General features: G+C 35.3%; 1 pseudogene; it reads left to right on the top strand.

Annotated features, from left to right (window-relative positions):
* Positions 1-24187, top strand: part of LOC124227861 (isoleucine--tRNA ligase, mitochondrial-like) — a 70065-nt pseudogene extending 45878 nt beyond the window's left edge.
* Positions 24188-26034: the final 1847 nt, after the last annotated feature.

Below are 26034 nucleotides of genomic sequence, written 5' to 3'. Positions count from 1 at the left end.
CATTAACACTCCTGAACTGATAAATGTTTGTCACTTATTCTCAATGAGGAGGAGTGAATGAATTAAAGAGAATGGAGAATCTACTATCCAAATCCTTCCAAGACGACAGAAGTTTTTATTTTGGAATTAGCAAGAGAATGGAAAGATGCTTTTCCTTAAAATAATTGCTTACAATTCCCAATCTTTAGAAGTGAGCGTGTCCCTACACAAAAGCAGAAAATATAGTTATATACTTGCCTCAAATGTGCTCTTATTTAAGTTTTCTACTTCTAGAATTCCAAACCATTTAAAAATAAATAAATATTTTTGAGAGCCTCTTAAGTAACAAATTCTTTCCCTTATTTGTTTCATCATTTAATTTTCGTAATGAGAAATACGGAAATTATTAAATTAGGAAATTAAGGATGGGTACATTTAAGTAATTTGTAAATTTTGTCCTATAAAAATAAAGGGTTGTGGGCCAGCCCCATGGACTAGCAGTTAAGTTCAGCATGCCCATGTTTGTGGGTTTAGATCTCAGGCATGGACCTACACCATTCGTCAGCCACGTTCTGGTGGTGACTCACATACAAAATGGAGGAAGATTGGCACAGATGTTAGCTCAGGGCTAATCTTCCTCAGCAAAGAAAAAAAACAAAAACAAAAACAAAAAACAAATATATCTCAAAAAAATAAAATAAAATGTTGCATCTTAACCCCAAATCTACTTTATTGCATGTTGTCTGCAGTATAACACATTTAACACTCACCAAGTCTCCTGGAGAATGGTTCTAGGGAATGTGGAATATTATCATCGTAGTAAGTCACACTATGGTGTTAATATTGACTTTATTGTTACATGTTCTCTTCCGGCAGAGAGAATAAGAGAAGTGTAAATCGTGAGTCCCTGCAGTGTGGCTACAAGGAAAGAAGAGCTCAGAAAGAGTCAAAGAAGGACTTCAGAGACTAATTTTGTCAACTTTATCAATTTTTTCAGGGCTGGCCATTCTAATAGATAATCAACATGGCCATTGAAAGTGTTCAAAATTCAAAATGTGAAATACGGTTTACCCCCAGAGCCTTGATGCTGAGTTCCCTACGCTGGAGACAATGAGTCATTGACTCACACAGATGGAAGAAAGACGGCTTTGCTGTGTGTCTCGAATTCACTGTTGCTGTTGTTCTCAGGGAAACCACGGGCAGAGCTCCACATCCCGAAGACAGGTAAAGGGATGTTCAATGTGCTTCCAAGCTAGAATCCAACAACAACAAAGGCTTGGCCAGTTCTCTTATTATTCAAACCATGTCATCATTGAAAAATAACATGGGAGTCCTTTTTTGGTGAAGTGTAGTATTAGAAAAACAGGCTCTCTAATTCTGCAAATTGTTACAGACTCTTTCTGTTCAAGACAATGGTACAAGCTCCTGTTCTATTACTTTCGTACTAAACCAAAAAAAGCTACTGTGAAAGGATTCCACACATATGGTATTTATAAGATAAGTTTAGTTTACTTCATATGATTTTATTTTACTCTGGACTTCCTGCAACTCAGATAGTCTTCCTTTTCAATTACTGAAGATAATTTAATAATGCTGTTTTTCTTAGACTGTTTTAAAATCGAAGAATGACTTTAGGAAACTTCAAGGATGAGTGAGTTCTTATATTATCTTTTAGAAATATGTCAATCCCATTTTATGATACCAGGCCTTAGCTGATAAAATAGCTCTTTCTTTAGTTTTTGAGACTGACTATATAGAAGAACCAGCATCATTTAAAAAATTAAATATTCCATTCTATTAAAAATTCTCACTGATAAAATTTAGAATAAAAAGGAACATTTCTGAGATCATTTATCCTTTCCTAAAAATTCAGGAATATGTCCAGGGGTAAAAAAGAGAGAGTTGGAACTTCCTGAATGTGAGGTCAGGCAGAGGTTTACAAAAGAATTGTGGAAACTGCATACTCTGAGAAATAATATGCTATTTAATGCACTATTTCTAGAGAAGAGCTATAACTTATTCCAAATTACGTATGCATAAATTCATTTCTTTAAACTCTGAGGACTAGGAAATGGTGGCAGAAGGAAATGCCTGTCCTAACCAGGAGAGCTATACTGACTGAAATCTTCTAGAACAAACACAAGTTCAAGGGTGTTTCATGTGATTGTCATGTGATCCAGAGAGATTACACACCTGTTAGGTGACAAACATTGGACACATATAGGTCATCTTTCTTTTGAGGGTGAATAAAGAGGGAGGAAAAATTTTTTAGGTGACGATCACAACAAAAAACAAATTATTGACTTTAAGTTGTAGAAGTTATAAGTATGTAAAGAATTTCTACCAGAAAATGCAACAATGCTTTAAATACATAGACTGTGTCTTCAGTAAAGTAAAATAATAAAAACTTTATTACGCAAGAGAAAAATTTGAAATGAGAGTGGAACTGGCTTATTGAGATACAGAATGAAATTAAAAGGAGTTAATAGAGACAATGAGAAAAATGTAATTAAAAACACAGTAGTAAATTAACACGACTTAGAGGTACCAAGGGAGAAAGTATATCATTATATGGCAGAAAATTTTATCAGTGATGTTGAGGAACAATTAGAGAAATTCTTTAAGAGTAAAAGAGGAAGAACAGAAGAAAATGATCAAAAAAGATGACAGCTGGGAGGCAAGGCAGCTGATCCAACTTATATAGATTATCAGAATCCTGAGAAGGAAACGTAACATGACTGCCAGAAAAATAAGCAAACATGCAGGATAAATTGAATAATACCTAAATCTTTAGAGCAAAACCATCCACTTCAATGTAGTGTTAATGAAAAAAGATAAATGTATATCTCTCCTTGTACCAAAAAACCCCACAAAATTATATATATATGTAAAATAAGCATTATATATGTGTATATATAACAAGGGTTCTTACAAGGATTACAAAAAGCTACAAAATGAGATATACAGAGATAGATACGAAATGAGATCTATACCTATATATCTACTATATATCTACATCCCCCAGTACAATTCTTGTAATCCTTGTAGTATATACATATACCTCCTGATAAAATTTTTGAGTTTCAAGAATAAAGAAAAACATCTTTCAAGAATACCAACTTGAAAATAAACAGTAGTCTCATCATATGTGGGATGCATTAAACTAAAAGTAACAGATTATTTTAAAATATGTATTACTGTTGGTGTAATGCACTCTTTACAAGCTGGTTTCTATCAGCAATGCAAGGGTAGTTTAGCTTTAGGAACCCCAGTGGTGAAATGTGGTACCTTAACTCAGTGGCAACAGCAAGAGCAGCATCCTGGGAGGCTCCTCTGATCCCAGGGCCACACCTGCTTTCTCTCTGAAGAGGCTTAGTGTCTCCTGGGATCCTGTCCAGACTGTCTCTGGGCCCCACTTAGCAGCTGGGCCCTGGTTCCTGCCTCGGGCCTACAATGGAGAGGAATATGGGGCAGAAGTTGGCCTGTTGTCTGCTCAGAGTTGTACAAGGAGAAACGTGTCCCTAGACTGGGGAAAGGTAGTTGTCACAGTACAGTTTGCTGACTTAAGAGCAATTTTTAACTGGTTGTTGACTGACTTACTAGAATCAAATACTGTCCACCAGTCTGGGTTGAATTTTGCGTTTCTAAATAAGATTGGAGTCAGTAGCACTTCAAGTTCCTTCCTGTCTCATCTCCAGATTTTCACTGAGCCATCTCATTGCAATTGTCATTCAGTACACAAAAGCAGTTTAATTACATTTCCCAATATAGCTACATTATCATTTCACATAGCTCTCATCTTGATCCTAAAATAACCACGGTCTGTTTCCTGTGGATGTTAACATATAATCAACAATAGCTCCCACAAAGTGACCTTTTCTTGACCCAAAGTTGAAAAGAGATGCTGGTATGTAGTTTCATGCTCAAAAGGTCCTTCTGAAAATTAGCAAACGGTTTAGTATAAAAGCTTTTGTTAGTGGCCGTTGTCGTAAATCTAACTGTGTGTTGTCCAAAAAATGGTCATAAATTTACTGCAGCAGACAAGCAGTGTTAGATTCGCAAGAGGTTGCAAAATGTGGGCTTGGTCCTTTATTTTCACTTAGGATGCAAACCATCTAAGAATCTGAATGATTAGATGCTGTTAGAAAACCCAAGGATCTGTGAACTTGGATTCCATCCCCTGCTGTGCATCCTGTGTGATTAATTCTCTGATATCTGAACCACATCAGACCCACATAAGGTCTCACACTGAATTTCCTACGTCACCATGGAAGCTAGTTTATTTTGTGTGGGTGACTCACTAGCATTTGCTTATTATTTTACTTCCATTTTAATAAATATGTTTAGGAAAGGAAAATCTACTACAAATGAGGCTTGCCAAAGAAAGCCATATATTTAATACCAGTCTACCTTGTGTGGCATTAAAAGAATATTTTTCTTCCTTGTTGCTTTGTGATTATACAAGAAGAAAGAACATTTCAAAATACAGAAATATTTATTCATGACATTTAGTAATGTGGGAAGGTAATTCAACAAAGATACGGAACACAGAATTACAGACAGGAATAAGTGACTTTCTTTTTTGTTTCAGATACAGGAATAAAAATTTGGGTCAAATGAGGTTTTTTTGTTTATTTTCTTGATTGTTTTTGTTTTAATGAGTTCTTTTTCATGTTATTTCCATGAGTCTAAAAATCAAATGTTTTAATGCAGATCACAATTGAGAATTTCTTAACTCTTCCTAGTACTCTTATTTTCCCAATATTTTATTCCTTTACCTCTTTTCTCTTTGGCCTCACCTGCAGAATGTTGAGTTAATCATATTGTCCAGCTCCTGTCCCATTATGTTTATCCCTGTTAAGAACTCCTTGTTTTTTACTTTCCTTTCTTTCACTCTTATGCCACACTTCCATTGCTTCCTCTCACATAGCTGCCAATCAATTGTGCTTGATATGTCTTTAAATATATGTATATCTCGGTATAAAACATAATTTTGTGCATATTTTAAAAATTTCCATAAATGTTACTCATATATATATACCTAAATATTTTATCTCATTTTCACATAAAATTATGTTTTTATGATCTATCTGCATTGCATACATACATCTAGTTTTTACATCTAATTGCTACATAATATTCTATAATTTAGTCTGCTGCATATTCATATCTGTTCCACACAGAATGGACATCTACTACAAACAAAAGAGAAGCAGTTATGGACGTGCATGGGAAATGATACTCAGGAGTGGAATCTCTAGGTCCAAAATTATTCACTTGATTACTTTTACTGAGTTTTTCAAGAGCACTTTCTATAATGGGTGCAACCGCTTACACTCTCGATAGAAGTACATAAAACCTTCAATATTTCCTTATCCCCACTAACACCTGGTGTTATCCATTTTTCCCCTGATTTTGGCATTCTCATTTTTAAAATTCACAATGACAAGCCTCCCAGTGAATTAGAACATCAAATATTTATTAGTCATTTGTTGATTGTCTGTTTTCCATTATATATTCCTGTCCTTTCCTCACTGATCTTTACTAGATTTTCTGTATCTTCCTTGCTGATTTGTAGGCATTTGTTTTATACTCTATTTATTCTCTTGGTTTCAGACATGAGATCCTCTTCTTCTGGCTTTTGGTTATGGTGGATATCCTTTGTTGACGAGTATAATAGTCAACATAGAATAGGCTATCCTCTGATAACAAACGACTTCAAAATCTAAGTGTCTTAACACATAGAACATCCTCCACAGTTTGCTACACTTCTAGTTGGTCTCCACAAGAGTCCCTTCAGAGTGAGGATTTAGGGAGATTTCCACCTGTTGGATCTGCCATTTTAAATGTGTGCTCTAATCATGCAGAGGAAAGGATAATGAAGAGCATGGTTTCAGTATCCTCTTTCCTAAGTATCTGACCAGGATTAAGGCATATCACTTTCGCGTACAACCCATAGGCCAAAACAAGACACAGTTCCCAAATCTAGCTACGTGAAAGGCTAAGAAATTTTTGATATGTATTTAGATAGTGACCACTATCTGCCAAAGAAACAAGTCTTAAATTTGACAAGATTTAACCCACCAAATATTCACTTCATGGTTTGAGTGTCAGAAATTTTTACTGTGAAGTATTTTTCTATCATGAAGATATTTTTCCATATTTTCTTTCATGAAGGTATATCTCCTATTCTACTCATTTTACAGTTTTAGCTTTTACATTTAGGTCTTTAATCTACCAGAAGCTCATGCTCGTAGGAGTAGTCTTTCTACATTTATTGATCCAGATTTTCCAACATTATTGCGCTTAATAATCTCTTCTTTCTCTATTGCTTTGTGCTGTCCACTTTGCCATCAAGTTAGTATATCAAAGGCCTAATTCTAAGGTCACTCCGCCTATGTTTCTTTAATCCTCTTTCAATATCATTATTAATACTAAAGTCAACATTCCCTTTTGAAGTTCAAATAGTTTATCCCTGGATCTTTAAAACTTGCTCAAAGTTTACTAAGTTGTTGAATAGCTTTTCATTTAACAAGTATTAAATGAAAATTTCCATATTTGAAAGACTAGATAGGCATAGGGAGTATATAATTGACCATTTTTGTGTATAAAAAATATTTAATAGTGACTGTGGGTTAGCCACTTAGCCTTTCAATGCCTCAGCTTTCTCATCGATAACATGGAGGAAATTTCCCTCGTAATTTTGTCAGGAGAATTAAACATGTTTATAGAACACTCATCAAGTGCCTGATACATAGTAAGTTTTCATTAAATGTTAGTTACTATTATTATATTAATTATTATCATTGCTTCTTATTGTTTGACCAAAAATCTCTATTTTTAAGAGTTCATACACTCTCTTTTTCATATTTAGTGTTTGATCTTCTGGTTGTTTAAGAGTTAAATATAAAACTACTTGATAAATACTCAAAGAAAGAAACAAAAATTGACCCCCAAGAAATAAGGCAACAAAGAGTTGTTCTTGCTTTTGCCCGAGAAATGAGGAAGCAGAGCAGCAGGTGAAACACAACTCAGCAAATCACACCGAGGGCAGCTATGTTCACTGACCCCCGATGGCCTTCAAGAAACAGTCACCGTAACTCTTCAAAACCTCTTTCCGCTTCCTCCAGGAAAGTTAAAAATGCTCCCTTATCCCATAAAAAAGAAGTAAGCACCTACGCTGCTATGAGAAATAGTAGGTAAGTGAGTAAAAACTCTGCAGACAAAATCCTATCCACTCCTTTTAGTACTTAATCCTCATTAGAAGCAAGAGTCATATGACATACTATATTTTCCCTGCCAGGAGCTTTAATTAATAATCTTTTTCTCAAAATTACTATGGTGACATTCATGTTAACATAGTATTTTAAAATATGTGAAGCCCCAAATTTAATGCCATAAATACTAGATTTTAAAAAAGGATGTGAGCTTCCAAAACATGGCAAACCTACAGTACTGAAACCTTTGTTTTTAGGTAGGATGCGTGTCGCTCTTTGCCTACAGAACTCATTTCTTTTCCTACTGTTTAATAATGTAAATTATAAACATAGAAAAATTTTCCTAGATTAAAGATGAAAGCACATACAAGCGAATTATTTGACTTATTTGCAAATATTCCTCTTGTCTATTACAATATCTTTTTTCTGTTTCTTGTGACTTTCAGTTTACATATAAATTAATTTTAAAAGATGGATGTAATGTATTTGAGCTAGAAGTGTACCACTGCCGTTTGCCCATTGTTAGGAGTGTAATGCAATATTTGATTACACTAATGCTAAATATTTTTTATTTGAGAGTAATCTAGCACTTTTTGAATTAATAACATGACGTTTTTCTCTTTTCAAATGATTAACCAATCCTATATAAACTGAAATGTACCTGTTCTAGACAAAGAAAAGTCAACGAGAGTGACACATAATCTCAGACACCCTAAAAAGATTATAAGCATCAAGAGCAAAACAGGTCATACCAGTTTTATTTACATATTGTCTAGTATTTGAAGCCACATCTAAAACAAACAGAAAATGAACCTGACTTTCTTCCCTTCCTAATGCCATTTATTAGTCTTAATAAAACAGTCATTGCTGTGTCTGGGTTGCTGGCATGTGCCCGTTGAACTAATTTTCACAGCAGGAAATGATTATCATAGAATATAGGAGAAAGCTGCTAACCCCATAGGATTTCTATAACTTGCTTCTTGGATTGGTCAGCTTTGGAGGATATGCTCATAGTTCAACTGACTCTTTTGGATGGCAGCTGTTCAATTTTGTACGATGGTCAAATTGGGGCTCACACTGAGACCTAAAAAAAGAAAGAGGAATAGAGTCATTAGGGAGAAGTCAGAATGTTGGCATGCCCAGCAAGGGTATCTGTGCGTCTTGTTACTAGACCAGCAGATTTTCCTGCTCATCCCAAGTGAATAAGCAACCTATTGTTTGGGATCTTTGGTGATTCTCTCTATAAAGAGAATTTAAAAATATATCCAAGAGCGGAATAGAATAAGAGGGTTTTTTTTCATGTTAATGTTTGTACTTTGAGTGGACTTTTATCTCGAGGAATGGCTTTCTGGCACTTTCACAGGGACTAAATTTATCATGGAAAACAAAAGGCAGCCACTAAGGGCAATATACAGCTGTGTGGTAAGGACAAATCTAAGTTACTTCCAATACGATATAAACTTTTAAAATTGTTCCAGGCTAGTTCAAAAGACTTTCATAAATTTCACTTAACTCACTGCAAGTTATTTTTCCAAATGGTTCACACATCTGTAGTTCCCATTTGAATGCTTTTTTTTTCCTCGTTGGATGCAATTTGGTTTTGCTGCCAAGGAAAACAGAAACTTTCTTTCAGCTGTATCCATTTGGAAGAGAAGAGACATCTAATGACCAGTTAAGTTGAGGGTATTTATTCTTCAGGGGTCATGGTTCCAGCTCTCCCCTAGAGAGAACTATACTTGAAAATGATATTAAACTTTTGTGTACCATAAAATACATTTTTGAAAAACACATCTTGAAAAATCAGCAGGGGCCCTGAATTTCATGATTTCAGGGTAAAATCTGAGCCTTTGTATTAAATAGAGCAAGCCTATTTGAATATCCAACAAAATGTGATAATTCTCTTCCCTGTACAATACAGCTGCTCTTTTCACCCCTCCACTGAATAGTCATACAGACGAGAATTAGGAAACTCAAGGCTGAATTTTCTTCTCTACGTTGCTGGAAATATATTCATTTTCAACGGAATGAGAGAGGATCTCTAAATGAAGGATGCTATCATTTTCCATGTCTATAGAAAGTGCTCACACAAACAGAAATGATTCAAGGACATTTCTTTGAATAATGTTTAAATGTTTTTTCTTTCCAAGTTATGAGGTTAAAAAGAAATTCAGAAATAAAACTGAAACGTGCTATCAATTACGGAATTTGACCCATAATTTCCTACCTTACAAAGTGAACCTATGAGTTTTAAAAATTACAATTTCTGCCGTTTGAGTGTCTTCATGTTTATCCTATTCACTTAATGCTTGTCATTTACTGTCTCACCCCCTCCTCCTCCTACTAAAATGGAAGCCCCATGAGCTGAGGTAATTTTGTCTGTTTTGTGCTCTCCTATAACTTTAGTGCAATGTCTTTACAGAGTATAAGTTTGAAAAGAAATAGAATGAAGTGCAATCTAATCTTACAAAAGTACACAAATACATTTTGGGTCAAAATATTTAATTTTTATTTCCAACTATTACTCTGAAATTTTATTTGTGAAAAATTATTTTTATAAAAATTATATTAGACGTTATGGTATTTCCAAAAATATTGGGGAGAATGTGATACTGCTATGCACTTTTTTTATGGTAAAATTATTTTGATATTTTTCTAGAATTAGACAAAGGCCATGAAGATTGGCAGTTAATTATTTTCAGCATGCAGTTGCATGGAATTAATAACCTCTTTCAGTGCAGAAATTTCTTCATTTTTATCCATTTATATATGTGTCAATGTCATTAAGATATAATTTCTGAATTTTAAAATTCCAAAGGCTTCCAAAATCCCTGAAATGGTACAAATATTTTTTGGCCAGACAAAATTTTAGCTAGAAGAAAAGTCTAACTTCTATTCTGTCCATTGATGCAGTATTTGAGACGCTTGGTAGTTCATTTGGTGAAGATGGTCATTTTTGCACACTGTTGTGACTCATTGATTTTTCTGTATGTACGCATTTATGTCAAAGACTTTGCTTATTGTCGAAAAAGTCTTCATGATTGTCAGGACCTTGAATTATCATTTTTACTTACATGTATGATAAAGAAGTGAATATAGAATGCACTCCTTTTTTAGCAGAAATTCACTGACTTCCCTAATGATAACTCTTCAAGTATTTTTAGTGAAGTGTGAATACCCCCCAACTCTGTTCATCTCTGTCCCTATCCTGCTTTTTTGTTATTATTAAGACAAAAAGTAATAGAGAGATGTTTCTTGTGTTTTGATTTAGCGCACCATTTTCAGGTAAAGGAGTGAGATATATCTACATACAAATATTTACACTCCCCATAAGGATAAACCGTAAATCTGTGATTTACATTTTTGTCATGCAACAATCTTAAAGAATAATGATGAGACACAGTAGGATTTGCAGGGCTGAAGGCAATACTTTTTCATGAAGGTGGGGAGAATAATAAAGTCTGATCAGTTTTCCTGCAGAGAGAGCACTGGCAAATCACCTTAGAATTCTTTTAAGTGTTACTGGATAGGAAAATTTAAAATCAATTAATTGTTTGCCTACTGGCATCAGTGAAATACAATTTGCCAAAGGTAACTACATTGGCTTAAGGGAAAAGGGAATAAATTCTTGATTCAACATACTCTTGAAGTATCATAACACTCCAGTAAGGAATAGGCTAAGTAAACCATGAGATCCCCAATTTGTTTTACATTTATTACTAACAAATCAGGATTTAAAATTGATTGAAATTAAGCAATGATTTGCTGATTGACATGTAAAAGGTCATTCCTCAAGGTCACTTTCTTTCTCATGCTATATTGTAAGTCTTCTCATTGTAATTTACTTTCAAATATTTCACTTACTTTTTTCTTTGCTTAGAAGCTTTCTTTTCTGGTTTTTGTATTCAGAGCTTTCAGTAATTTCACCTCATCAGAGAAGACACTGCTGAAAACTCAGTTTAAAGTAGATCCACTTCTATTCCCTGTTGCTATCTATTACATTATCTTGTATTATTTTATAAAGCATATTGTTGTACCAACTAGCCTCCTCAGTAACCCCAAAGAGAGATTCTCTTTCCAAACAGGTCCAGAAAAAGTATAGAAATTGTGTCTCTTTAGATAATTTGAATCATGTGTCCAGTGTTTAGTGATCCACTTTACAACAATGATGGTTAAGGTTGATTCCCAGTATTGATGCAAATAATCCATAATCTACCTACAAATCAAAACTGGGGTGAGTTTATTATGAGCCAGATATGAGGACTAGCCCAGGGCTTCCTTACATGGGGAAGGAAGGGCACCAAAGAAATGGGGTGTACAGGGTGGTTACGTACTGTCTTGGAACAAACAGCATACATCACATATGACAGAATGTGCTTCTTACAATAGTCACAAGACGACTTTGCTGGCACAGCAGGTTGGTGAGCACAGCAGGTTGGTGGTCATGAGATGAGCCCAGCAAGTCAGTAATTAACCCTTAGTTTGGGCAGAGATGCTTATCCTAAAGGAAATGCCAATATGGGGCATGCTCCATCCCTATCTTTAGGGGCATGATTCTTGTCTAGGGACAAGTAAAAATTTAAAGCAGATGTACAATGCATGCTGAACAGGCCACATCAGGCTGTTTTGGAAAAACAAGGTCAGGCTGAATTAGTTTTGAACCAAATGGCTTCCTCATATACTCCAATATGTACTACTACTTTTCATTTATTTATCACAAGGCTAGGGTTTCATGTCTAACCTGAGAATGGAGAGGGGTCCCTTAAAAGAAAATCAAGGTACCAGTGGATGAAGTGGATGGCATGCAGTGTTGCAATAATAGTTAATCACTATATCCTACAATCTCTACACTTACATACACCCACCATCCCCAAAGCCAAAATAACTCCCGAAAATTTAGGTTCCTAAAAGTGACTGACAAAGATGTCTCTAAGAATAATATCTTCATGAGTTTTCAGTTTTTTATGGAAATATATTGAGACTATTAAGAGGCATAATAATTTCAGGTTTATTTTGTAGGAAATCTGTGTAGAAAACATTATTTAAATGTAGCAATATACATATATATATATATATATATTTTTTTTTTTTTTTTGGAGGAAGATTAGCCCTGAGCTAACATCCACCACCAATCCTCCTCTTTTTGCTGAGGAAGATTGGCCGTGGGCTAACATCCATGCCCATCTTTCTCTACTTTATATGTGGGATGCCTACCACAGCATGGCTTGACAAGCAGTGCCATGTCTGCACCTGGGATCCAAACCAGTGAACCTCGGGCCACCGAAACAGAATGTGCGAACTTAACCGCTGTGCCACCAGCCAGCCCCTAAATTAGCAATATTTTGAATATTAGATTTTATTTCAGGAGTTCCTGTTCTAAATTTAAAGTCTAATAGCAATAACTTATCTTTATTCTGAAAAAAATGGATAATTTCCTCATTACCTTTATACAACAAATAAAGGGTATAGTAATATATCGTTATATAACAAATAAAGGGTAAAGTAATATATTGAAGTGCCACTGAATACAGTACCAGCTGGTGTTTTCATATTCACTTCATTGCTCACAAGTCGAAAATATGTCTTAACACTTGTAGCTACAATAGCTTTCATTTCTTTTCAAAATTTTGGGAGCTAGTAGTGTGACTAATATCTTGACAAAAAAAAAATCCTTTTACTGAAATAGGTATCAATTTAGTAATTTAGTAAGATTGACTGTAAATTTTACACATTGTATAGAAATGCTTTAGAGGATATATACACTATTTGCCTAAGCTAAGTGCATATAAGTTTTATGTTACTCTTATGAAAAATTGACATAAGTGGAGCCATTTTAAAATAGAGCCAGAGCAGCCATTCCAGAGGAACTGCCTTGTTCATCTTATTCCTTGAACCGTGGACTTGGCCAACATGGCAATTGTTTCACAAGCAACTTCTTGAGAAGTCAGCAAGAGAACAGACATCGTGATCAGAAGACTGAAGATTATGGATTTCTGAAGAAATCCAATGGTTTTGCACTGAAGGAATCCAAATGGAATCAGTAATCAATCATGCGGAGGCAAGAGTAGCTGAGCTTGTCAGCACCAACGAACTCTTCTTAAAAACGTCTTACCTCAGCTTCCTCCTTTTTCCCATAAAAGCCCTGAGCCCCTCTCCTGTAATCAGGACACCACTTGGGTTTCTATCTGAATCTTTACTCCCAAAATTTCAATTCTTTGATCTCAAACAAATACTTTGCCTCTTGAACCGGTTTCTGATTTTTATTGGTCGACGCTCTCAAGATTAACTGATCGTTAATTCAAGTTGCTTATTTAAAAGGAATTATTTTATATTCTTAATCTACCTCCAAGGTGAATGTATTCTGTGCCTTTATGATTATTTGTAACAGATTTCATTTTTAGCATGGTTGACCTTACAGTTGGCAAATAAACTTGAAATCAGAAAGTCTTGTTAAAATCCAAATGCCTTTGTTTCTGAGAATAAATAAAGAAAATGTAATTCATTCCTCCAAAGTGTGACATGGTAGGTGCATTTTGAGAGCAATCAATATCATTCAGTAAAAATCAAGAGCAGTGAAACATTAAGCACACTCACGCAAGATCAGAGCATGTAAGGATTTTGGGTGACTTTTGAATGATTTTGTATCTAAGATTAGCAAGCCTTTGATTTTGTTTTCTCTTCCCTGATAATTCCTCCTCTGCTAAAAAATTAATTACTAGAAAAGCTATGAATGTGTGTAAAATAGTCAATAAACAGACACATAGGTCTTTTCCCCAATGCAACCTGAACTTCAGCTGTATTCAGACAGTGTAACCTTGCATGCACTATTTATACCTGTTTGATGAGCAAGAAGTATAATTAATTACAGTTCTACTTTGACGACCTGTAGCGTTTTTAATATTGTTAAGTTCTTAGTAGTTTTTTCTTTTATATATCTTGACATGTTGACTGCTGTGCTGGATCTAACCAGAGCAGAAATTTAGTGAAGTTCAATACAGTTCAGGACGTTTTAAGATCAGCTTGCACAGTCAACTGAAGGAGCGTAAATTCTCTTTGTTGGCAATTTAGGCTGCATGCTTCCAAGTGGAATCCTACAAAGGAAAGCCCTTGGGGCCTCGTCAACAGAAGAAATCAATCGTATCCTGGTAGATTATCTAAAGGTCATTTTTTCAGAAGCGTTTTTTGAACTAGATTCAACAGTACCCTCCCCCCCTTTAAGTGATAGAGAAATTTCTTTACGCTTTTTGTTTTTAATTATTATTATTTTCTAGAAAGACTTACTATTTTATTTATCCTGAGTATTTAGTTAGATTCTCAATTAAGTGCCTGCAAATCTATCAAAAAGAAGTGATGCGTGTTCACAATAAATACAGTACATGGATGGTTTTAAAAATAAAAATGAAAAGAAGGCATTTCTAAAAAGGTATTTCTTATGAGGAAATGATCACTTAGAAAATGTAGTGTTGAGATGTGGGTGGTGTAATTGTCATTATCTTTAGACTGACCCAAACAAGAGCAGTGTTCCCCCACAATGCCATGGCTCTGCAGGGAACATCAATTAGATATAATAAAAAGGAAATAAAGTGACATAGTAATGAGACTCCTATTAATGTTTCAGAAATCACACAGTTACATGTTTTCAATACGTAGGAGTGACTATCACAGTCCTATTGTTTTTATTATTTTATCAAAGTTAACTGTTTAGATATTTTCCTGCCATATATATTCTCAAACTGAAGTATAGCGCTATCTTATACCACCAAAATTAAACAAAAGACAGAAATCACAATAAACTGCCTATTCATGGACATTTGCAATGACAGACCTGACTAGTTTGAAAGACAAATTATCTAAATAAAATTAGTGTAATCACTAAATACAGCTATTTCCTTGTTCTTGGAGCTTTTTTATAGCTATAAAGGGGAGCAAGGACTATTCCTCTACTCTCCAGGCCCTCCTGGCTCTTCTAAGAATTAAATTGGCATGAGACAGAATAACAGGAGAGCATCAAACAAAGTTTAGTAGCATGGAAAACTGATTAACTCCCAGAATGGCAGAAGCCACCACCTTAAATACCATCTTCAGCTAAAGAAAGAGGAGGACGTTGGGGGCAGTGGTTTGGGACTTCAAAGGGGAGGAAGGCAATTCACATGGAGATGGAAAAGCAAATGTTTGGTAAACAAATGTTTGCCATGCCTTTCCAAAAAAATCAATGAGACATGGAGAGAACTTTGATTAGATGGGCCTTTTTAGGGTCCGCCGTGTCTGCCAGACCTAGCTCATATTATACTGTAGTTATCGGTGGTGAGAGCTCCTTGCTGGAACAGGCCTTCTATCTTAAATTCTTTTAGGCAGTTAGGGAGAAGGTCAAAGTTTCTTTGTGAGTCTTTTGTTCCTAAAAATAACCAAGCCAAACAGGCACATTTTGGAGCCAGCCCTGATGGTCTAGTGCTTAAAGTTCAGCACGCTCCACTTTGGCAGTGCAGGTTCAATTCCCAGTCACAGAACCGCAGGACACATCTGTCAGTAGCCATGCTGTGGCAGCAGCTCACGTGGAAGAACTAGAAGGACCTGCAACTAGAATATGCAACTGTGCACTGGGGATTTGGGGAGGAAAAAAGAAAAAAAGAGGGGAAAAGGGGCAGCAGATGTTAGCTCAGAAGGACTCTTTCCCAGCAAAATGAAAAGACAATTTTTGGGTGGCAAATTCTGATCCCTGACAGTGGAAATAATTCTGGCACACTTACTTTTATTGAATTCCCTCTACTATCATGTAGAATAATTGCCTTACACATGTATACTTTCAATTTTAATCATAAATTCCTATTTACTGGAAATACTATATTAAGTGGATCTTTAAACCCTGCATGGATATACGTTCTTTAACCTACAAAATAATTAAAATGTAACATTTATAATGGCACTGATAAATATAAAAAATGATTTTATTGACTTGCTTACTGACTTCACTTGCAGATGAAGATTTTCATAATTTCAGAGGAAAAGAAAGAGATTTTATAACGTGCAGGATATTTGAAATATGGTAAGCCATTTATAACATTAAGAAACATGGGAACCGTTTAAAAGTTTCTAAATTATCACAGTCTAATGACGGGAGTTGTATCGAACCTCTTAATCTCAAGTTCATGTGCCTGATGTGCAATAAGCTGATCACTGAGACACTGGTGCTTGAAGATGGAGAAAGGCTTATTTGAATTGGCCAAAATAACAAGGTGGGAGGATATGTTCTCTCAAATCCACCTTAACATGAGGAGAAAGTAGGGGGTTTTATAGAGCTGGGGGCTTGGCAGGTGGAGTTTCAGAGAAACAAAGGGGAATCCGTGTTTCCTTCACTCCTGATAAGTCTTTGGGCAACTAGACTTCTGGGCATCAACAGCAGCTGGGGGCTGGTAATCTGGTGATCATAACTTCCTTAAAGGCATTCTCTTTTCTTCTGCAAAGCAAGCTCATAAATCCTTGTGACCCTTGAGTCCCCCCTCAAGTTAAACAAGAAAACAGCACATTAACAAGATGAACTTCTTTGCCTCTGTGCCTGTGTTGGGAAGAAGGCTGAAGGGTAATCATGTTCTTATTGAGGTTTTACAGTAACCCTCAGGTATCCGGCTTCAAGAGCATCTGACAACTATACCCATCATTTAAAAAAAAGTCTTTCTTTGTGCATCAGACACTTTAACATAGTTTTTGTGTATATTCAAGTAAAAACATAACGAGGCATATTCTTTCATACTCAGATGAGTATTATTCAAAGTAAAATTTCATAAGGGTATTGTCCCTTGAGACACTGTCCCTCACCTGACCACCCAGCCCCCAGTCCCAACAATATGGGCTCCTCGGTCATATAATTTTGGGAAATGGTGCATACTTTATCATCCTCCTGGAAGGCTGAAAAATATTTAAAGGCTAAAAGCACATCTTTTACTTTGTTTATCCCAATGTTCCCTGAACTTAAGTATAGAAATGAAAATAAAGAACAACAACAGTAAACAAATATTTATTAATATCCCAGGAAACTATTCTTCTCAGGAAAACATTTGGGAAATGCTGCAGAATGTCAGTGGAAACTATGGAGGTTGCAACTGTTAAAAAGAACGTCAGAATTGGTATATTGCTGGATTTTTCCCTCAAAGTACTCTCCAGGTGGCCATCAAACACGAAGGAGGTATAAAAACATTCCATTGTTATCAGAGAGCTCCTTTCTAGTTAGTTTAGAACTTTTTGTAGAGCATTTTTTTTAATTAATAAAAATTTAAAATGGGGATAAAATCTATGTTGTAGTTTTCAAAATAGTCACATTATTCCATAGCTACAAAGAGAAAGGAAGGATGACCCTTCTCTGTGCTCCATTTTATCCTCTTTCTGCACCAGAGGGAAATAGGATTGTACCATTTTTACTGCTTTTGGGTGGAAAATGATACAGTAAAAGAAAAATAAGACTGAGGTCAAACACTACAGCCTTGTGATTTTCATAATGGCTACACTGAGAAACTCACAAGTCAAATCCACAACAATAAAAAAAGTATGAGAATTTAATCATTCAACTATGCTTCTTTTAGATACCTCTCCCTAGCTTTGTAGTGTTACTCATTTTTTTGTTTATTTGCTTTACAAAATAGCACTATTACATGTCGTTATTGTCATTGTTGTTGTTGTTTTAAGAATGTCTGCCCACTGGGTATTTGCTGGACTCTGCTTATGCTCTCCAGGTCTCACCCCACCACCCCAGGAGACGTCACTGGAATCACAATATTGTTCTTACCACTCACAAGACTGAATTTTGCTCGTGAGACAGGCAACTGTGTACTCTCCTGTTGAATCTTCTCTCACACTACGAAAGTTGTACATATTTGACTTACATTCTTTAAAGTTGCTTATCAGGCCACAATTTATTTTTGTGCAGAGTGCAAAGGTACTTCATAACAGCCATCTTTCCTGGGGCAACACAAACTGCTACTTAACTATACGTACATAGGGTCATGTCAACTTTCACTGTGTCATCATTAGCTCATCATAAATGCTATTTATAAGGACTTGGATCAACTTGATTTATTGATTGACTGTTATATGCCAGAAACAGTCATTGAAATGTTTTGAAACATCTCTCTATTTTTAACCGTGTACTCTCATCAATATAAAACGCAATTTTAATAACAGACACTGGTACATCTCTGTCAGGGCACCACTGGGCCAAAAGGTAGGCCTGCAAGCACTCAATGTAAAAGCCTGATTTTGCCAATTTCATTAGTATGTTATGAGGTACACACAAGGCCATTATTGGTATCATTGCTAATAATTGATTTTCAGGATACAGGATTAATTCATCATAATTTTATAAACACCATCACTATAGTGGTTTTTAACTATCACAAAACTGGAAATTTCCTGGTAAAATAGCATTAGCTTAACAGTATCCAGTCCAAACTGATTCAAAAGCATGTTCAATCATACAATGAGCTCATTTTTATCTTCTCTTCATAATCTCTCTTTAAATTGCTTACAAATAGGAAAAATTAGAAAATATACTAAAATATTTACAACTGCTGTCTCTGTGAGATATATAACAGTTTTAAAAACAGATATGTACTGCATTTCTAAGTATAAAATGATCAATAAATGTTTCATTCAAAATGTTGTCTTTTTTTGTTTTTAAGGTATTTTAGAGATACCTTAAAACAATCAATCTTCCTAGTGTTTCTTTCTACTCTTGCTTTTGCTCTGTGCGTGTCCCTGTGTGTGTGTGCATGTGTATAAAGGGATGTAGATGACATTTGATTTAGACATAAAAGAAATAGAGAACCAAATGCAACACATGTTGCCCAAACTACACAGTTAGTTTGTTTCGACTTTGTATTATATAACACTTAGGAAACATTTATTATATCCTTCCTTTACTCATTTAGTCATCACTCAATTCAGCAAATACTGAATGTTAACTGTGCTTCAGCCTGTCGTACACTCTGAATACAAAGCGTAGTATGACAGTCCGTATTAAGGTGAAAACAGGCATTTAAATAAAGAGCAATTATGACTATAAGGTCATAAATCCACTGAGAGAGATACACCACAGGTATAGTTGTGTCAATAATATATAAATGTGAACATTCAGTATACAGAAAACGTGGAAAAACAACGGTAATTGTTTCCTGGTATTTGGAAAATAGAAAAATTAAAACTTCAGAAGGGAAGTTTCATTGTTTATCCTCAAGGGTCTAATATCAGAGAGGTATATTTCGTAGAGATCACTCAAATGCAATTAGCAGATAATTATTTAGTGAAAATGGTAAATTATGAGTTCTCAGGTCCTTGTACAGCTTCATAAATCTGTCCAGCCCTTTGTCTGTTACTCTATGTTTGAAGAGTAGCCTTTATAATATTGATTCGGCTTTCATATAGATATTTATTCTGGTAAGTATGGTTTCTGTACAAAGGATTACTTTTAGTTCAGTAACTAGATCAATACTTCACGTCAACTGACTGCCCTTCAAATCCACATTTTATTCTCTCTGAGTTTGATTACAGTGCAGTGTTCCGTCAGATATTGTTCAAATAGAAGGGATTACCCACTGGTTATCTGGACAAGAGATGAGAGATTAGGTCTTGTTGATTTGACAGCATTTGTGCCTTTATTACGTCTATTTCATATCGTCTAGTACAGTGTCCTGCACATAGTAGGGAGACAACATTTGTTACATGAAGGATCATTTGCTATTATCATTTACAGGATCTATTTTACTTTAATTTCTCATTAACACTCTCAGGCAGCTTTGACATCCATGCTTAGTCTTAGAGCTGAAACTGGATGCCACCAGATAGCATTTGGGTAGGTAACAGGGAAGTCTTCTAACACCAAAATTGAAGTTATTCTATGCTGGAACTTGAATTAGAGGCCATTGGTTTAAGTCCTAAGTCTTCAGAGTGACTGTGGATAAGTAATTTTGCGTCTCTTAAACTGAGTGGCGTTAATAGTGTTGGTTTCAGTTGTGATGAGAATTTTACAAAGTTAACCTATAAGAACGTATATTTTAAACTGCAAAGCACAATACATTGGTTATGGATAAAAATCACATTATGTTATTGTTTGGGAAGAAAGTCCACTAAGAGAGCATTGCAGAAATGTAATCACCAGATAGTGGTGGGAAAGAAAGGTGAACAAGGGGAGAGAGAAAAGAATATAATAAAGACAAACCTTATCTAGCTCTCAATTGTGCTGTGGTCTGCATTTTACCAAATTGACCCCCAAAATAAGATGTCTTAAAATCTCTTTCTACCTCTGAGAAACAATACTGCTGGCCCTAATATTAATATTAAACAATCTAGTAAGTTATTTGATATTGAAACTTTAAATATACGCTTGAATTAATAAACTTCTAAGACCCATTTTGGAAATATCAGGTGATGTAAGAGTAATGGATGAATTTAGCTCAGCTCAACCTACCCTTTTGGGTACTGAATTCATAATAAAAAAAATACAAAGCATAGAAGAAACTAGTCAATGTGAGCAAAAGACAGCACAAAAAAAAGAGCAAAACTAATATACACGGTTATCTACACTGTATAGAATGTTTAAAATGCATAATTCCTGAATTTAAAATATGAGGCAGAAACAATAACATTTTTAAAAGAAAGAAATAGAAAATGGCATGAAAATTGTAATCATTAAAACTAAAACTTCAATGCACAAGGCACTCACTTCCACCTCCATTCATAATGAAACAACTAGCCATTGCTAGAAATACCATAAGAAGAAGAGATGTTGGAAATAGCAGACATGGATTTAAAATAGGTATTAGAAATAGACTCAAAACGCTGAAAGAAACACAAACAAAATAATTATTGAATAGAAAGCTATAGAAAATAATCTGCAAGAACTTTTAGTGAGGAAAAATAAAGTATCTGAAACAAAAAATTCACCAGAGGCTGCTTCTTTCCCCTGTGCCTAGGTGCACTCTGGGCTGGCTCGGGGGTTCTCTGGTCCAAGAGGGCAAGAACTGGGGCTCGGGTGCTCCAGTGCAGGCTGCCCTGCATTTCCGTCACCCGGGATGAAAGGAGATGACCTGAGGCTTCTGCTGTGGTCAGTCACTGGGGCCAGTAGCCAGCTGCCTGATCTGAATAGAGATGAATATGGAGACACAGAGCTGCTGTGCAGACCAGGTTCCCCATGAGGGTGCAGGGCCTCCAGCACCCCAGCACAGACATGGAGATCTAGCAAGTTTTATTGGCTGAAAACATAAGTGAAGAAACCTCCAGAAATGTGGATTTTCAGAATTTCATGGCGAAGAGAAAGAAAACGCAGAATTTTGTCTTCGTGATGGACCTCCTTGTGCAAATGATAACCTTCATCTAGGACATGTGTCAAATAAGATTTTGAAAGATACAACCAACAGATACCAAATGATGGAAGGTTCTAAAATGCATTTTGTGTGAGATTGGGATGGTAACGTATTACCCATTGAAATAAATGTGTTGTCAGAACATGGTGGAAACGCTCGGAATCTTTCATCTGTGGAAATTAGAAAGTTCATTTGGTAAAGCAGCAATTGAAAATCAGATATAAGAATTTATTCATTGGAGAATAATGGTAGATGTGAATCATTCCTACTATACATTGATAGAAAATATGAAGACAAACAATTGATAATTTTCTGTCAAGTGTATGCTAATAGCTAGGTTTATCGATTTTACAATCTTGTCTTTTGGTCTTTCTCATCAAGGACTGCTGCAGTTGAAGCAGAATTTGAATATAATTCTGAACATGTCAGTCATTCTATATATATAAACTTCTCTCTCTTAAAACCTTCTTCTAAGTTGGCATCCTGTATGGATGGTTCAACTCCTGTTATTTTTTCAGTCTTGACCACACAGTCTTGGACGATTCCAGACAACCAGTCTGTTTGCTATATGCCAGAATCAAAGCGCACCATTGTGAAATGTTCCAGTTTTGGAGTTATCTGTATAATGACTACAGATAGAGTAACATCTGTTGCTTCTACTTTGGAAATAACAGTTGAAGTTATTTCAGGTATAGATTTGGAAAATAGTCTTTGTACTCATCCTATAATTCCTGATAGTCTCTCCTCCTTTATTTGCAAAGTATATGACCATGACAAAAGGAACAGGATTGGTTCACAGAGTCCCAGCTCATGATATGGAAGATTACAGTGTAAATTTTTAACACAACTTGCCAATGAATTTTTTTACTGGATGAAGATGACGTTTCCACAGATGTTTCAGGCCCTTAACATCAAGGCTGTACTTGAAGAGGGAACTGATGTGGTAGCAAAGATGCTTCAGGCCACAAAGCATTTGTTGAAAGAGGAAATATTGGTACATAGCTACCCTTATGACTGGAGGACTAAGAAATGCGTGGTTATTCATGCCTGCAAGAAGAGGTTGGTAAGATATTAAGACCACGTGAATGTTAAGACCATAGCCAAGGAATTGTTTAAAAAGTTGAAAGTTACTCCTCGATAAGAGTGAATGCCATGGTTAAAATCATGGACAGAGAGCTATATTAGTATATATCAAGGAAAAGAGTTTGGGGTGTCCCAAGTCTTATGTTTCATCACAATACAAAAGATGAATTATTGATCAACGGTCAAACCCACTGAGCATATTATTGAACAAGTGGAACAACATGGCAGTGATGTCTCAGACTCTTTCTCTTGAGCAGCTGCTTCCAAAAGAAGTCTAATCTCAGATTGGTGGTCCTGATACCTTGGCACATATACGAGGCCAGGATATTTTGAACATCTGGTTTGATAGTAGATTTTCATGGCTTCATGTTCTTCCAGGTGTGGACCAAAGAGCAGATTTGCACTTGGGAAGAAAAATTGAGTGTGGCAGTTGGTTTCAGTCTTCCTTGATTCACAAGTGTGACCGCAAGGATAAAAAGCACCTTGTAAGACAGTGGTTGTTCATGGACTTAGCCGTGGAGGAAGAGAGAATAGATGTCCAAGTCTTTGGGAAAATCATTAATCCTGATGTTGTCATCAGTGGAGGACAAGATCAAAGCAAGGAGCCTCCCTCTGATGTCGGTAACCTTCTTTGGTGGGTAGCTGAGTCCTAAGTCTTCATTACAGTGACAGCTGGCTCATCTGTACTTAATGCTGCCAGAGATATTAGCAAGTTTACGAATACACCTACTTTCTTTTGGGAAATGTGCCAAGTTTCAATACAGAAACTGATTTCACCCCTGCTAAAGATATTTATGTCATAGATCAGTTTATGCTACACTTAACTGTAGGATTTTGCAAACAAAATTACTGAGTCATATAAACAAAGTGATCTTGGAAAACTTGTCTGGCTATTAAAACATTTTACACTACAGAACTCTCTTTTATCTTAGTATAATCAAAGATAGGCTTTACTAGGAACATAAAAAAGATCTCAAAAGACACTCTTGTCAGGCTGCATTAACTAAAAATTTGGATATAATAGTTCATTCTTTTGCTTTGATCCTTCCTCTTGGCTGAAGAGGTATTCCAGTACATGCTTCATGTTAAAGAACCCGAGAATGTTCTTCGTACTGAGTAGATTAGTACAAGCTCTGTCTGGAAGAAGCCTGAATGGGAGGAAGCAGTAAAGAGTGCATGTGCAATGACAGAGTCATTTCTTGGAAGCACCCCTGGTAAAAATTCTTCCGAGTAGAAGGCTGTCATTGTGATAGAGCTTGAACTGTTTCTTGAGGTGACAGAAGCAGTGTAGACTGAGGAGACTTCCAGCACCTCTCAGTTGAATCAATTAATGGTGGCTCCCCATACCACTGTACCTACTCAACAGCCATTAGAAATAACTGCATATGTAATGGAGCTTAAAGGGAAATTCTTAATCAATTTAGAAGGTGATGATATTCCTGAAGAGTTTTTGTATAAAGTAACTGTCAAGCCAAGTATCACAGAAAAATGCCCTCCTTGTTGGAAGTATAAGCAGAGCATTCAGATATACTCTGTCCATTGTGTGCAGAACTGCGTGGTTGAAAGTAGAACCACACTCAGATGTTAGCAGCTCTCTGTGCAAGAATGCCCCTGACAGTACTGCCTAGGGGTTTAGTAGATTGTATATAGTGGAACAAAATCTAAGATGTGGGTAATGAATGAAAGTGCAATGATAGAGGATGGATGTCAAATCACAAAAGAAGTATATCCTACAACTAAAGATATAATAATGTGCCTATATACATGTGGAAAACATATGTACGTGTACTACATTATCTATCCATATCATGGACTTATTCAGAACATAGATGCTGAACGTCTTGCTTTCAAATGTTGCTGAGCAGAAAATATTTTATATTTTATTTTATAAATTTTTGACATAGTATTTAGAATTGTGTAATGTCTGAAAATGAAAACATTCTGGAAACTAAAGCAAATAAACAAACAAGCAAACTAAAAAAGATGACCTTAATAGGAGGGTAAATATGGTAGGAAGGATGATCAGGAAACTTGGAGAGCTAACAACAGAAAATATCCAAATTAAAGCAAGAAAAAAAAGAGCTCATAAAAGCATCAACTTCTCTAATACACACACAATATGGCTTTCATAAAAGATGAGGGCAGAAACAAATGGAAGATATTTGCCTGAAAAAGTTTAAATCTAATGAAACTATAAGTCAAAGTCCCAAAAAGCTAAACAAATTTCAGTAGGATAAACACAAAGAAAACCACAACAAGCCACATCATCATCAACCTGCTGAAAACAAGAGCTATAAAGGAAATCTTTATAGCCAGAAGAGGAAATCATATAGAGGGGAACAAAGGAAGGACGATTGTGGACATTTTGTCAAAAACAATCTGATTTAAAAAAAAATAAAAGAGCATCTATCTAGGGTTAGAAGGAAAAAGAAAAAACAAAACCAAAAATACACTCCTGTCAAATGAAAATTGTTTATTCAGCAAAATAATACTTTGAAAATAAAAAGAAATATAGGTATTTCAAATAGACAAAAGTAAGTAGACAATATCTGGTAGATCTTTATTATACAAAATGTTAAAGCTAGTGTTTCAGTATGAAGAAAAATGATAGCAGATGAATGCAAGTTTCTCAAAAATAGATGAAGAGTGTTGTAAATCTTAAATATGTGAGTAATTATAAAGTACTTTTGGTTTAACATTTATAATTTGTTTGAAAGATAATAATTGGAGCAAAAAATAGTGTTATATAGGGTGTATAACATATATAGAGGTATGTTGTATAAAACGATAGCACAAAAACAAAAGGGACAAATGGAAATATATTGTTGTCAGGTTGTGATGTTATACATTTAGCGATATAATATTATTTGAAAATATACTGTGATAAATTAAAGAGGCAAATAGTAAATTTTGGAACAACCACAAAATTGAGTTTATACATATATGGATAACAAAATGAAATTATATAAAAATACTGAATCCAAATTAAGCAAAGAGGAGAAAAGAAAAACATATGGGAGAAATAGAAAACAAATAGCAAGATGATATCTATAACCTCAAACATGTGGATAACACTGAATGGCCCAAACGCTCCTATCAAAAGGCTGAAATCATAGAATGAATAAAACAACTAGAATCAACTATAGTCTCTCTATGAGAAATGCACTTTTATTATATTTAAAAAACCACTTTAAACTAAAATCATGATAAAAGCTATAATCCTCTAGCCAGGCTAAGTAAGAAAAAAAAAGAAACAGATCACAAATTAGCAAGCATCAGAAATGAAAGATGTGACATTACTACAGAACCTATGGATGTAAAAGGATAACAAAGTGAGCTATGAACAAGTCTACACCCACAAATTTGATAACCTAAATGAAATGGGCCATTTTCTGGAAAGTTCAGATCTG

The sequence above is a fragment of the Equus quagga genome, chromosome 16, assembly GCF_021613505.1.
Source record: "Equus quagga isolate Etosha38 chromosome 16, UCLA_HA_Equagga_1.0, whole genome shotgun sequence".
NCBI lineage: Eukaryota > Metazoa > Chordata > Mammalia > Perissodactyla > Equidae > Equus > Equus quagga.
The sequence above is the reverse complement of the archived record's forward strand: the minus strand, read 5'-3'. Positions and strand labels throughout refer to the sequence as shown.